This window comes from Mirounga angustirostris, unplaced genomic scaffold (assembly GCF_029215605.1).
Source record: "Mirounga angustirostris isolate CCGP_5_RB_7025 unplaced genomic scaffold, mMirAng1.0.hap1 SCAF_15, whole genome shotgun sequence".
In the NCBI taxonomy this organism is placed as follows: Eukaryota; Metazoa; Chordata; class Mammalia; order Carnivora; family Phocidae; genus Mirounga; species Mirounga angustirostris.
Window position 1 is genome coordinate 1,300,782 of NW_026991723.1, and position 12,188 is coordinate 1,312,969.

The window sequence follows — 12,188 nt, forward strand, 5'->3', positions numbered from 1 at the left end:
TGGCATTAAACCTGAGTTTTCCGTGGATGGACACCTGGTTGCTGCTGCTGTAAGTGCCCAGTCCCCACCTGCGCCTGTGTCCCTGGGCGTTTTGCGGGGAGGATCACAGCCGAGGGCATGTGCACTTTCTGTGTCAGCAGCTCCCACCTTAGAGGCTGTGCCAGGGTGTTCTGCCGAGGACACATGAGGGCGCCTGTCCGTGTGTCAGGCTGCCAGGTCCCCTGCAGCCCCCAGGCTGGGCAGCCGATGGGTGGGAGCCTTCTCACAGTTGGGTTGCATGTCTTACTACAAGTGCTGTTGCATCTCCTTCCGTGTTTAAAAACCATTTATGTTTTTTCTATAAAGTGTCTACTTAAAGTCATGACTTGAATCACTGGTCAGGCAGACATAGTTTTGTGTTTTTTCCCACAACCCCTGCCCCCCCCCCCCAGCCTTCCTTCTATTTACTACATCCTTGACATGCAGTCCACACATGGACTAAGGTTTCCCTGAGGCATGTAGGACTGTGCAGAAAGCAGTCATTGGTTTGAGTACTTGGTATTTTTCACTCCTGGTGCTGCTCTTCATTGTTTGGAATTATTTGGATCCTTGCATCCATGAGGCTGGTGACAGGGCACCCTTGGAGAACCATCGGGAGGTGTCCCACTTGGCTGCATCTCTGTGGAGTGTGAGAAGGGCCAGGTTCCCTTGAGGCCCAGAGGCAGCCCTGAGGTGACCTTGGGTGATTAGAGCCACAAGCCTGTGTGACTTGCTTACTTCTTTCCAACAAACACCTAGTTAAACTAAACCTGCAGGTGTGGTTTTATGCTTTTAAATGCTTTAGGAGTAAGGTTTTAAGAAGGCAGCCCTTAGGAGTGCATTGTTTCCGTTAAGTCCACATGAGCGACTTGGGCCCTTGGGTGATGATGACGATGGTTATGATGGTGAAGATGATGGTGATGGTGATGATGATGGTGATGATGGTGGTGATAGTGACAATGAGGGTGATGGTGACAGTGATGATGGTGATGGTGATGATGATGATAGTGATGACGGTGGTGAGGATGGTGGTGATGGTGATGATGGTGATCATGATGGTGATGATGAGGGTGATGGTGAGGGTGATGGTGACAGTGATGATGGTGATCATGATGGTGATGGTGATGGTGGTGGTGATGAGGATGGTGATGATGATGATGGTGGTGATGGTGGTGATGGTGGTGGTGATGAGGATGGTGATGATGGTGATGATGGTGGTGATGATGATGGTGATGATGATGATGGTGGTGATGGTGGTGATGGTGATGAGGATGGTGATGATGGTGGTGATGGTGGTGATGGTGATGATGAGGGTGATGGTGACAATGATGATGGTGATGAGGATGGGTGATGATGGTGATGATGGTGGTGATGGTGATGATGGTGGTGATGGTGGTGATGATGATGATGATAGTGATGACGGTGGTGAGGATGGTGGTGATGGTGATGGTGATGGTGATGATGATAGTGATGATGGTGGTGAGGATGGTGGTGATGTGATGATGGTGATCATAATGGTGATGATGAGGGTGGTGGTGAGGGTGATGGTGACAGTGATGATGGTGATGGGGATGGTGGTGATGATGGTGATGATGATGATGGTGATGATGGTGGTGATGATGGTGGTGATGATGATGATAGTGGTGATGATGGTGGTGGTGATGGTGATGATGGTGATGATGATGGTGGTGATGGTGATGATGAGGGTTATGATGAGGGTGATGGTGATGATGGTGGTGATGGTGATGATGGTGATGATGATGGTGATGATGAGGGTGATGGTGATGATGGTGATGATGATGATGGTGGTGATGATGGTGATGGTGATGATGGTGGTGATGATGGTGGTGATGGTGATGATGGTGATGATGATGGTGATGATGAGGGTGATGGTGACAGTGATGATGGTGATGATGATGATGGTGATGAGGATGGTGATGATGGTGGTGATGGTGATGATGAGGGTGATGGTGACAGTGATGATGGTGATGAGGATGGTGATGATGGTGATGGTGATGATGGTGGTGATGGTGATGATGGTGGTGATAGTGATGGTGATGATGATGGTGGTGATGACAATGATGGTGATGAGGATGGTGATGATGGTGGTGACGATGAGGGTGATGGTGACAGTGGCTATGACAAGCCAGAAGCTGTCCTCGTCTTCCTGTCCACACACATCCTGTGTGCCAGACACAGTGCTGTGGTTATACTCGCAGCCCCTCTGGGACTCACCTGTCCCACCAGCAAGGGCTGGGAGAACAGTTGTTTTTTGTGTTTCAGAGCCTGTTTCGTCTCTTCTGAGCATCCAGTTCCTCCCTGTGGTCCTGGTTATCTGTGGCCATGTAATAGTCACCCCAGAGCCTAGTGGCTTCTGACAATAATCACATCGTTTTTTTCCCAGGAATCTGTATGTTGGACTCAGCAGACAGACTTCACCTGGATCCCCGGAGCCCCATCATTGTTCTGTGGCCAGATCCTCACGAGGGCCATGTGGGAGCCACACAGCCTGTGTGACCCTCGGGGGTCCCAGGGCACCGAGTCCCCAGACTGGCCACCCTCCAGGAGGGAGTGAGGCCTGGATCATGGCAGGTGTCCCATCACCCCTGCAAGTGTGTGGGGGGGCCGGCTCTCTGGCTGGGTCAGGCCTGCCGTTCCCTCCTTTTTCTCTCCAGTCCTCTTTGTGACTCGTTCTCTGGGAGCCCGGCTGTGTCAGGGGTCTGGTCCTCTCTGTCCCCCACCCCATCACTGTGCCTCCTCTGCTCCCCCTGAACGGTGGGTCCTTGGCTGACTGGAAGCTGCAGAGGCTCCGGGGCCTGGTGTGCCCATTCCCACCCACTTTCCGTTTCCTCCTCCTATGGGGTCCTGGCCAGCTCAGGCTTCTCTGGGCCTCAGTCTCCCTTGCACGTGGGGCCTGAGGCTCTCAGGGTGGAATCAGCAAACTGGATGGACAGTGGCTGTCCCGTGGAATCCTGAGTGGGCCCATGCATGTCACCCGTGCCCGTGTTCGGGAAGGACTGCTCCCTGTGTGTGATCTGGGGCATGTCGCTTCCCACACTATGGTTTTGCCTGTCATGTGGAGAAGCTCACGTGGTGCCTGGGCCTGTGGCTGGTACTCAGGGATTTAGCTGTTGTTGGCACAGTTAGGGTCTCAGGGACCATCTTGAGTCTGACATGTGGCCACTGACTGCGTCGAAGCTGAGTGATGACCGAGTTGTCCCCATGTGTCCCCATGGCTGCTTCCTATGGAAGTGTGTCAAGGACCAGTGTCTGGGCATCCTCCAGAGATCAGCAGGCAGGAGTGGGGGGAGTGGGGCAGCCCTGAAGCCGGGGGTGAGGTTGGCGAGGGAGAGGGCAGAAAGAGGGAGGGAAATCACCGTGGCCAGTGATTGGCAAGGAGGAGATCCCCCACTGGGCCTTCCGTGCTCCCTGGCCACTCAGACTGGTGTGCAGGCACTGGCCTGCCCCTGCCTCCCCTGTGTCCTCCTGCCAGCCTGGCCTCTCCCCTGCAGCAGGCTCCCTGCAGGGTGGACAGCTCAGGCAGTCTTCTCCATGGGGCACCAGGACCTGGGAAAGGTGGGAGGAGGTGAGCTAGTGCGTGGGGGCCTTAGCTGTCGAATCTCAAACACGTGTTCGAGCCGAGCCGAGGTTTAGTGGCCATGGGCCGTTCTGCCGTGAGAGAGCAGCAGGGCTCTGGTGTCCGACCTCCTGGCAGGAGGTTTCGCTGCTCCTGGTGTTTGCTCTCTCAAGTAATCATGGAGGACCCACTTTGCACACTGAGCTTGTGTGCCTTCCTACCTTTTGCCTCAGAATAGGTGTGCAGGTGTGGAATTCCTGCCCCAGGAATAGCTCAAGGCACACGCGGCAGCAGTAGGTCAGGAGGCGCCTTCCGGTGGGTCCTGCTCCCCTACCCCCCCCAGCCCTGCTGCTGGGACGGGTCCGCTGCCCACACTGAGCTCCTGGGAGCCTCAGAGGGCAGGCGATGCCCGTCCCTCCCCTCTGCACCTGGAAGGGCCCACTTCCTTTTTGATTTTTTTGTGAGGTTCCTCCTATAACTTAAAAAATAAATAAATGTCAGAACAGGGTTATAGAAGTTGTGGTTTATGTTAAATCCACATTCTTGACAATGGTAATAGGAAAAGCCACGATGCAATTTAATTGTAATTCAGGACATCCTTCACAAACGCGAGCAGTGAGGTGTGGGGTGTCCAGGCCAGGCGGGAGCCTGAACACTGGGGAGCTCTGTGGGCAGGGTCCTGCCCCTGGGCTCCGGAAAGCCCTGCCTGGCTGGGGGCAGAGCAGGGATTCCCACGGGATGACGTTGGAAGAGCCGCTTCCTCTGCGGGCCCCCAGCCCTTTATGCCGCAAGCGCTTCGCGGCGCCTAGTGTGGATGTGGGTTCTGCCCAAGAAGCCGGGAGCCCAGGCCTCCCCTGGAGCACAGGCTGTGCTGGCGCCTGTGACCCCCACTGCTGCCTCTAAAGTGTCAGCGGTGCTCCCCACACCCATTCAGGTCCCTCCTGCTTGGCCAGTTTCTTCAGTGTTTTGTCCCCCCCCAACCCCCCACCACTCCACCTGCTGTCTTTCTACTTACTGGGCTCATGGCACTAACATTAGCTGTAACCTTTGTGGGGTTGACTCTGTGCCGGATGCCAGGTCACTGGGGGCTCAGATCAAACCAGTCCCCAGCCTCACTTGTCATGTGCCCCTGAAAACATGACCTCCCTCCGCAGGTCTCACCACTGGCTTTCAAGCCAGTGGTCGAAGGAGCTCAGACAGGAGCACAGGCAAACATGCATGTACACACTCCTGCACGCACACACAGCACACACTCACGTGCATACTCCCACATGCACCCACACATGCAGACACACATGTATGCAGCCACGCACACAGCACACACTCACATGCTCATACAGGCAACCACACATGCATGCACACACGTACATATACATGCACACACGACGTACACATGCAGCTCATGCACACGTGCGCACACATGGACGTACACATATGCACACACGTGCACACACATGGATGTACACATACATATGCACACATGGACGTACACATACATATGCACACATGCGCACACACATGGATGTACACACACATATGCACACATGCGCACACACATGGATGTACACACATATGCACACATGCGCACACATGGATGCACACACGTACACATGCATGCACACATACACACGGATGTACATATACCTGTGCACACATGCACACATGCATGGATGTACACATGCACACACGTACACATGCATGCCCACACGACGTACACATGTAGCTCATGCACACATGTGCACACATAGATGTACACATACATATGCGCACATGCACACACACGGATGTACACACATATGCACACACGTACACATGCATGCACACACGATGTACGCATGCAGCTCATGCACACGTGTGCACACATGGATGTACACATACATATGCACACATGCACACACACGGATGTACACACATATGCACACGCGTACACATGTACGCATGCAGGGCGTACACATGCAGCTCATGCACACATGCGCGCACACATGGATGTACACATACATATGCACACATGCACCCACGGATTTACACACATGCACACACGTATGCACGCACGCACGCACGATGTACACATGCAGCTCATGCACACATGGATGTACACATACATATGCACACATGCACACACACGGATGTACACACATATGCACACACGTACACATGTACGCATGCAGGACGTACACATGCAGCTCATGCACACATGCACGCACACATGGATGTACACATACATATGCACACATGCACACATGCAGCACACACACAGCCGCAGTTTTGTTGTGGGCTCACCACCAGGAGGAATCGTGCATACCTTGTTCTCTACTGTGTGTTTTCCACTCCGGGATCCATGTCAGCATGTAAAGATGTACTTTGTTCTTCTTTTAAAGGTGGCCCAGCAGCACCCTGGCCATGCTGAGCACTGAGCACCGTGTGTGCCTGAGGCATGACGTGGTGACAGGTCCACTTCCCTGACTCTCACTGCTTTTGTGGCGGCATGCCCGAGTGGCTGGCCCCTGCTGTGGCCCGTGGCCTGTGGCCTATGGTGTGTGGGGCCTCGGTCTGTGTCCAGGGTGCACTGTGAGCATCTCACCCCGCTGACAGCCAGGGTGGGCTGCCCCCCGCACGGGTCACTGGCTGGCGGCCTCCACTCCTGTAGGCGTGAGGCCTGGGTCCGTGCTCTCCCTCCCCGGTCACGGCACGGCCACCCTGGGGCCCCGGGGCCTGCACGTTGTGGGAAGTCAGTCCCTCACTGACCCCGTCTTCTGGGGCCCCGGGAAGCTGGGCTGCTCTCGGGAGGGAGGGCAGGGTCAACAGGGTCTGAGGCCATGTCTCAGGTGGCCTCTGCCTCCTGCGCTCCTGCCCCCGACTGGGGTGGCCGTGGCCTCCGTGGGGCTGCTGCCATCACCAGAGCTGAACATAACGCAGCCGTTGTTGGGCCGCTGAGTCGGTGCTTATTCTGGGGCAGAACTGACCTCCTCGCCCAAGGCCCTGCAGCCCCTCCCGCTCCTGCCCTGCTCCCTCCGCGCCAGTTCCCTGCCAGGCTTGCCCTCCTCCCTCTGCCTTCCATCTCTCTGTCCTTCTCCCCCCTTCACTCTCTCCTTCTCTCCCCCTCCCCGCCACCTCGTCCCCTCCCCCCTCCCCATCGCCTTGCTCCTCCCCCTCTTCTCACACCTCCTCCCCTCCCCCTCCTCTCCTCCCCCTCCTCTCCCCCTTTCCCTCCCTCTCCCCTCCCCCTCTTCTCTCTCTTCTCCTCCTCTCCCCCCTCTTCCTCCCTCTCCCTTCACTCCTCCACCCCTCCCCCTCCTCTCCCCTCCCTCCTCTCCCCCTCTCTCCCTCCCCCTTCCCCTCTGTCTCTCCCCCTCCCCACCCCATTCCCCTTCTCTCCCTCCCCTCCTTCTCTATCCCTCTCTGTCCTCTGTCCTGCTCCCCCAGGCACCACAGCTGCTCTCACTTGGTCCCCAGCCCTCGGGGTCACAGTCTCTGCATGGGTCATCTCCCCGTCTCATACAGATGTGATGATACAGGGACAGGACACGGCAGGGACCGTAAGTCGGGCCTGGCTCTCAGCCTGTCAGCGCCCCTTGTACTGGATCTGTCACTGGACCTCAGCCCGTAACTCTGAACCCCTGCGTGGGCCTGGCGTATGGGGCGGCTCTAGGGCCTGCTCCCCATGCCCGCCTTAGATGGAGAAGGCTGAGTCAGCTGTTTCTCCGGGCCCTCCAAGCCTCTGTTGCGCAGCCCGCAGCCCCAGCACGCACACCCACGGAGGCGAGGACAGGCGAGGCCTCAGGTGCCCTGATGCCCCACGTCTGTCCCTCTGTCCTGTCCCTCTGTCCGGAGAAGTCCTTGGGAGCCCAGCTCTTGTCCTGACCCAGTAGTGGTCTCCATAGGGAGGTGACCTCCAAATCGGCGAGACTGGTGCTTGGGCTCAGGTGGCCCTTCACCGGGCTCCTCCGGAGGGCGTGGCGTGGCGCCCGCCCTCAGGCACGTGCACGTTTGGGATTTTCTCTGACCACCTGCCTACTGAATCTCGTGGGGTGCAGCGGGCCAGGAGCATGAGGCACAGTTGCCTCATTTTGTCAAGACGCTGATTGCTGGCGCCCGGGGCCGCGAACGTGGGGCTAGTTGGGCATTTCTGTGCCCACAGCGACGGGCCGATGGGGCCCGCCCAGGGTGTGGGTCTTTGCTCCTGGCTTTAGGGCAGGGAGAATGTTTATGACTTTCCCATGGCTGTTGTTCTCTTAGATTTTTGGGTGATTTCCCAAGTAATTTCTCAGGGGGCACTGAGAAAGCCTTAACTTTGGGATAATAACATAAATGAGTGGTTTCAGTAAAAGGCCCTCCCCATGCAGGTGGGGGGGACAGCTGTGGCTGGGTGCTCCCCGCCCAGAAGTTCACTCTGAACCGCGGGGTCCTCGCAGCCTGGGACATGGGGAGGTAGGAGGTGTGTCCTCGCATACAGTGCAGCCAGGGGGCCGCTCCTGGGACCTTGGTTTCCACACATCTGGTGGCCCTTGTCAGGGCTGTTAGGCGCAGGCCGTCAGGGCCCGAGCGGTGACACACGCCGGTCGTGGGGGACCTGCTGGCATTAGGCCCTGGGTGGCCCTCCCAGGTGAGGGCCAGCCCCGAGGTGTCCTGGGCAGAACAAGGGACCCACGCCCCCACCTCTCTCTCTCCCTTTTAGCCTGGCCTCCCTGCACAAAGCAGCAAGTGGCTAGCCTGTCTTGGCTCTGGTGAGACCTGCACGCCCAAGTGCTGGTGTACAGAAGGGGTGCCCAGGGCTGGGCAGGGGTGTTAGCGTGCACGCCTTGTGACCCTGGGCCTCAGCTTCCCCACCTGTCATGCGGGTTCATGCATGGGCCTTCCAGAGCACGATGGGGCCTCCAGACATGTGGAACCAGCAGGTGGTTGTTGGGTGGGGGGTGGTTCAGGCATGATGATTTCCCTCCCTTCACCCCGCCTAGAACTCAGCCGCCATTCCCTCTGCACTCCACTGTGCACCTGACCCCTGACCTGTTGAAAGGGCCCCAGTCTGTGGGGCTGAGCTTGATAGTCTGACCTCAGACTCCTGTGTGCTGGGTCAGCTCCTTGTGTGTCCCTGGGATCCCCGTGGCCAAGCCAGGCAGGAGTATGTGTGGACATGTGGTGTGGACACAGGGTGGATGTGGGGTGTGGACTCTGGGTATAGATGCAGGATGTGGAATTGGGGTGTGGGCCTAGGGTGTAGACAAGAAGTGTGGACCTGGAGTGTGAACACGGGGTGTGGACATGGGGTGTGGATGTGGGGTGTGGATATGGGGTGTGGCTTCTGGGTCCAATTTCTAGACCCAGTGGGTCCTGAATGTCTGCAGGGCTCTGCCTCTCGCTCACAGTGCATGGCTCCTGATGGGTGTGGGCGATGGGGGCTCACACCGGTGTGGTCTCTGATGGATAAGAAAACTGAGGCCAGCTGGCCCAGGCCTGGGGTACAGAGCAGACCTGTGGTGCAGAGCAGACCCCCGTGGTGCGGAGCAGACGCGGGGTGCGGAGCAGACGTGGGGTGCAGAGCAGGGCCGGGGTGCAGAGCAGACGCGGGGTGCAGAGCAGGGCCGGGGTGCAGAGCAGACGCGAGGTGCAGAGCAGGGCCAGGGTGCAGAGCAGACCCGTGGTGCAGAGCAGACGTGGGGTGCAGAGCAGGGCCAGGGTGCAGAGCAGGGCCGGGGTGCAGAGCAGACGCAGGGTGCAGAGCAGGGCCGGGGTGCAGAGCAGATGCGAGGTGCAGAGCAGGGCCGGGGTGCAGAGCAGACCCGGGGTGCAGAGCAGTTGTGGGGTGCAGAGCAGACCCGTGGTGCAGAGCAGACGCGGGGTGCAGAGCAGGGCCGGGGTGCAGAGCAGACGCAGGGTGCAGAGCAGACCCGGGGTGCAGAGCAGACGTGGGGTGAGAGCAGACACGGGGTGCAGAGCAGGGCCAGGATGCAGAGCAGACGCGAGGTGCAGAGCAGGGCCGGGGTGCAGAGCAGATGCGGGGTGCAGAGCCGACCCGTGGTGCAGAGCAGACCCGTGATGCAGAGCAGACGCGGGGTGCAGAGCAGACACAGGGTGTAGAACAGACCCGTGGTGCAGAGCAGACGCGGGGTGCAGAGCAGACCCGGGGTGCAGAGCAGACGTGGGGTGAGAGCAGACACGGGGTGCAGAGCAGGGCCGGGATGCAGAGCAGACGCGAGGTGCAGAGCAGGGCCGGGGTGCAGAGCAGACGCGAGATGCAGAGCAGGGCCGGGATGCAGAGCAGACGCGAGGTGCAGAGCAGACCCAGGGTGCAGAGCAGACGTGGGATGCAGAACCAACCCGTGGTGCAGAACAGACCCAGGGTGCAGAGCAGACGCGGGGTACAGAGCAGACCTGTGGTGCAGAGCAGACGGGTGCAGAGCAGGGCCAGGGTGCAGAGCAGACGTGGGGTGTAGAGCAGACGCAGGGTGCAGAGCAGACACGGGATGTAGAGCAGATGCAGGGTGCAGAGCAGGGCCGGGATGCAGAGCAGGGCTGGGGTGCAGAGCAGACGCGAGGTGCAGAGCAGGGCCGGGGTGCAGAGCAGACCCGTGGTGCAGAGCAGGGCCGGGGTGCAGAGCAGGGCCGGGGTGCAGAGCAGACGCAGGGTGCAGAGCAGACCCGGGGTGCAGAGCAGACGTATGGTGAGAGCAGACGTGGGGTGCAGAGCAGACCCGGGGTGCAGAGCAGACGTGGGGTGAGAGCAGACGTGGGGTGCAGAGCAGGGCCGGGATGCAGAGCAGACGCGGGATGCAGAGCCGACCCGTGGTGCAGAGCAGACCCGTGATGCAGAGCAGACGCGGGGTGCAGAGCAGACACAGGGTGTAGAACAGACCCGGGGTGCAGAGCAGACGCGGGGTGCAGAGCAGGGCCGGGTGCAGAGCAGGCCCACGGTGCAGGGTCCTTTCTGTGGAAGGCAGGGGTGTTGGGGGCTGGGAGGGAGGGAGCAGAGGGGTCAGGCAGGTACACCAGCCTGGGGGGTGGGGGTTGGGAAGGGGCTGGGTGAGCAGCTACTCCTCCTTGAGGGTGGGGAGGAGCTGGGTGGGGGGTGTTGAGGACACAGGAGGGAGCAGGCTGCTGGTGGGAGGGGACCTCGGGGCTCTGGTGGGGGAGGGGGGTGCTGTGGAGACAGACCAGTGGTGATCTGGCCATTTGCTGTCCTTACTGTGCCTCCCACCTGCAGCGTTACCAGCTCAGCGTGTCTGGTTTGGTGAATTTGCCAGGTGACTGATGGCAGTAATGTGGTTCTAGCTCCCCTTTCTGGGTGGCTAGTGGGGTGGGGCATCTTTCTCTGTAGCCCTGGGCTGTTTGGGGTCTGCCCTGTGCTTTCTTGGAGGAAATGCCCTTCATGCACGGTTCCTGGCGGGAGGGTAGGAACGCTCCCATACTTGCTGTAAATGTTTTCCGAAGCTGGCACTTCAAAGTTGGCTGTCGGATGGGAGTCCTGTTTCAGTCAGTCAGTGTTCTCTGTGATTTCCTTTGCAATTCTTTGCTTGTTTAGAAAGTCACTTTGCCTCGTGAGAGCAGATGAATACGCCCTCACAGTCTGCTTCTGATGGCTTTGTCTTTTACATCCGACTCTTCAGACTGCCTGCACTTTGGTTCGGTGTTTGCTCCGAGATGAAGAGTGAACCTCCTATTTCCAAAAGCATGTGTCGGGGGCTTTGTGGGCTCCGGCTCTGCTCCTGGGACCGTGGCACGTGGCAGCCGTGGCAGCCGGTGGTCCATCGAGGGGCCTGGAGCTGCGGTGGCGGACCCTGGCCAGGGGACCAGGGGACACAGGGAGGAGGCGCTTGGGGTCCGGGCAAGCGGCTCACCGCGTACGACAGGCGCGTGGTGACCCTCCCATTACTGCAGGGCTGTTGCCAGAAGATTCACGTAGGGGCTCTGATGCTGCCGCAGGCGGAACGAGCGCTCGGCCAGCCTCAGCGAGGACGGGGTCAGTGGTGGGGGATGGGTGTCCCCGTCACGAGGCACGTTCCTTGTCTTTGATTGAGAGAAAATTCACGTAACATAAAACTAACCGTCTTAAAGTGAGCACTTCGTTGGCATTTAGTACCTTCACACTGTTGTGCAAGCATGGCCTCTATCCGGTTCCAGAACATTTTACCCCAGAAGGAGACCCCACGCCCGCTCAGCAGTCACTGCCCGCTCCCCTCCCACAGCCCTTCGCACCGGCAGAGGGTCCTCTGTCTGTGCATTTTGCGTGAATGGAATCTTGCAGTATGTGACCTTGTGTGTCTGGGGTCCATCGTGCTGTAGCAGGTGTCGGCCCCTTTCCTGTTGAGGCTGGGGACCGCTCCGTTGCATGGATGCACCACAGTTGGTTTGTCCATCCGTCAGCTGGTGGACGTTGGGTGGTTTCCGTCTTTTAGTTATCGGGGCTGATGTTGCTGTGAACACTTGTGTGCGGGATTTGTCGGAGGCCCTGCTCTGCATTCTTCGGGGCGCACATGCCCTGAGTGGGATTGCGGGGTCATCGGGTAAGTCTCTGTTTAACTTCCTGAGGAGCCGTCAGAGTATTTCCATAGAAACTGTCCACTTTTACACATTCTCACCAGCGATGGAAGAGGGCTCT

At 58.6% G+C, this 12,188-nt stretch overlaps 1 protein-coding gene across 3 annotated transcripts in view; it reads left to right on the forward strand.

The window, feature by feature from the left end:
* PHF2 (PHD finger protein 2) overlaps positions 1-12,188 on the forward strand; it is an 89,827-nt gene that overhangs the window by 32,189 nt on the left and 45,450 nt on the right. The window lies entirely within an intron of this gene.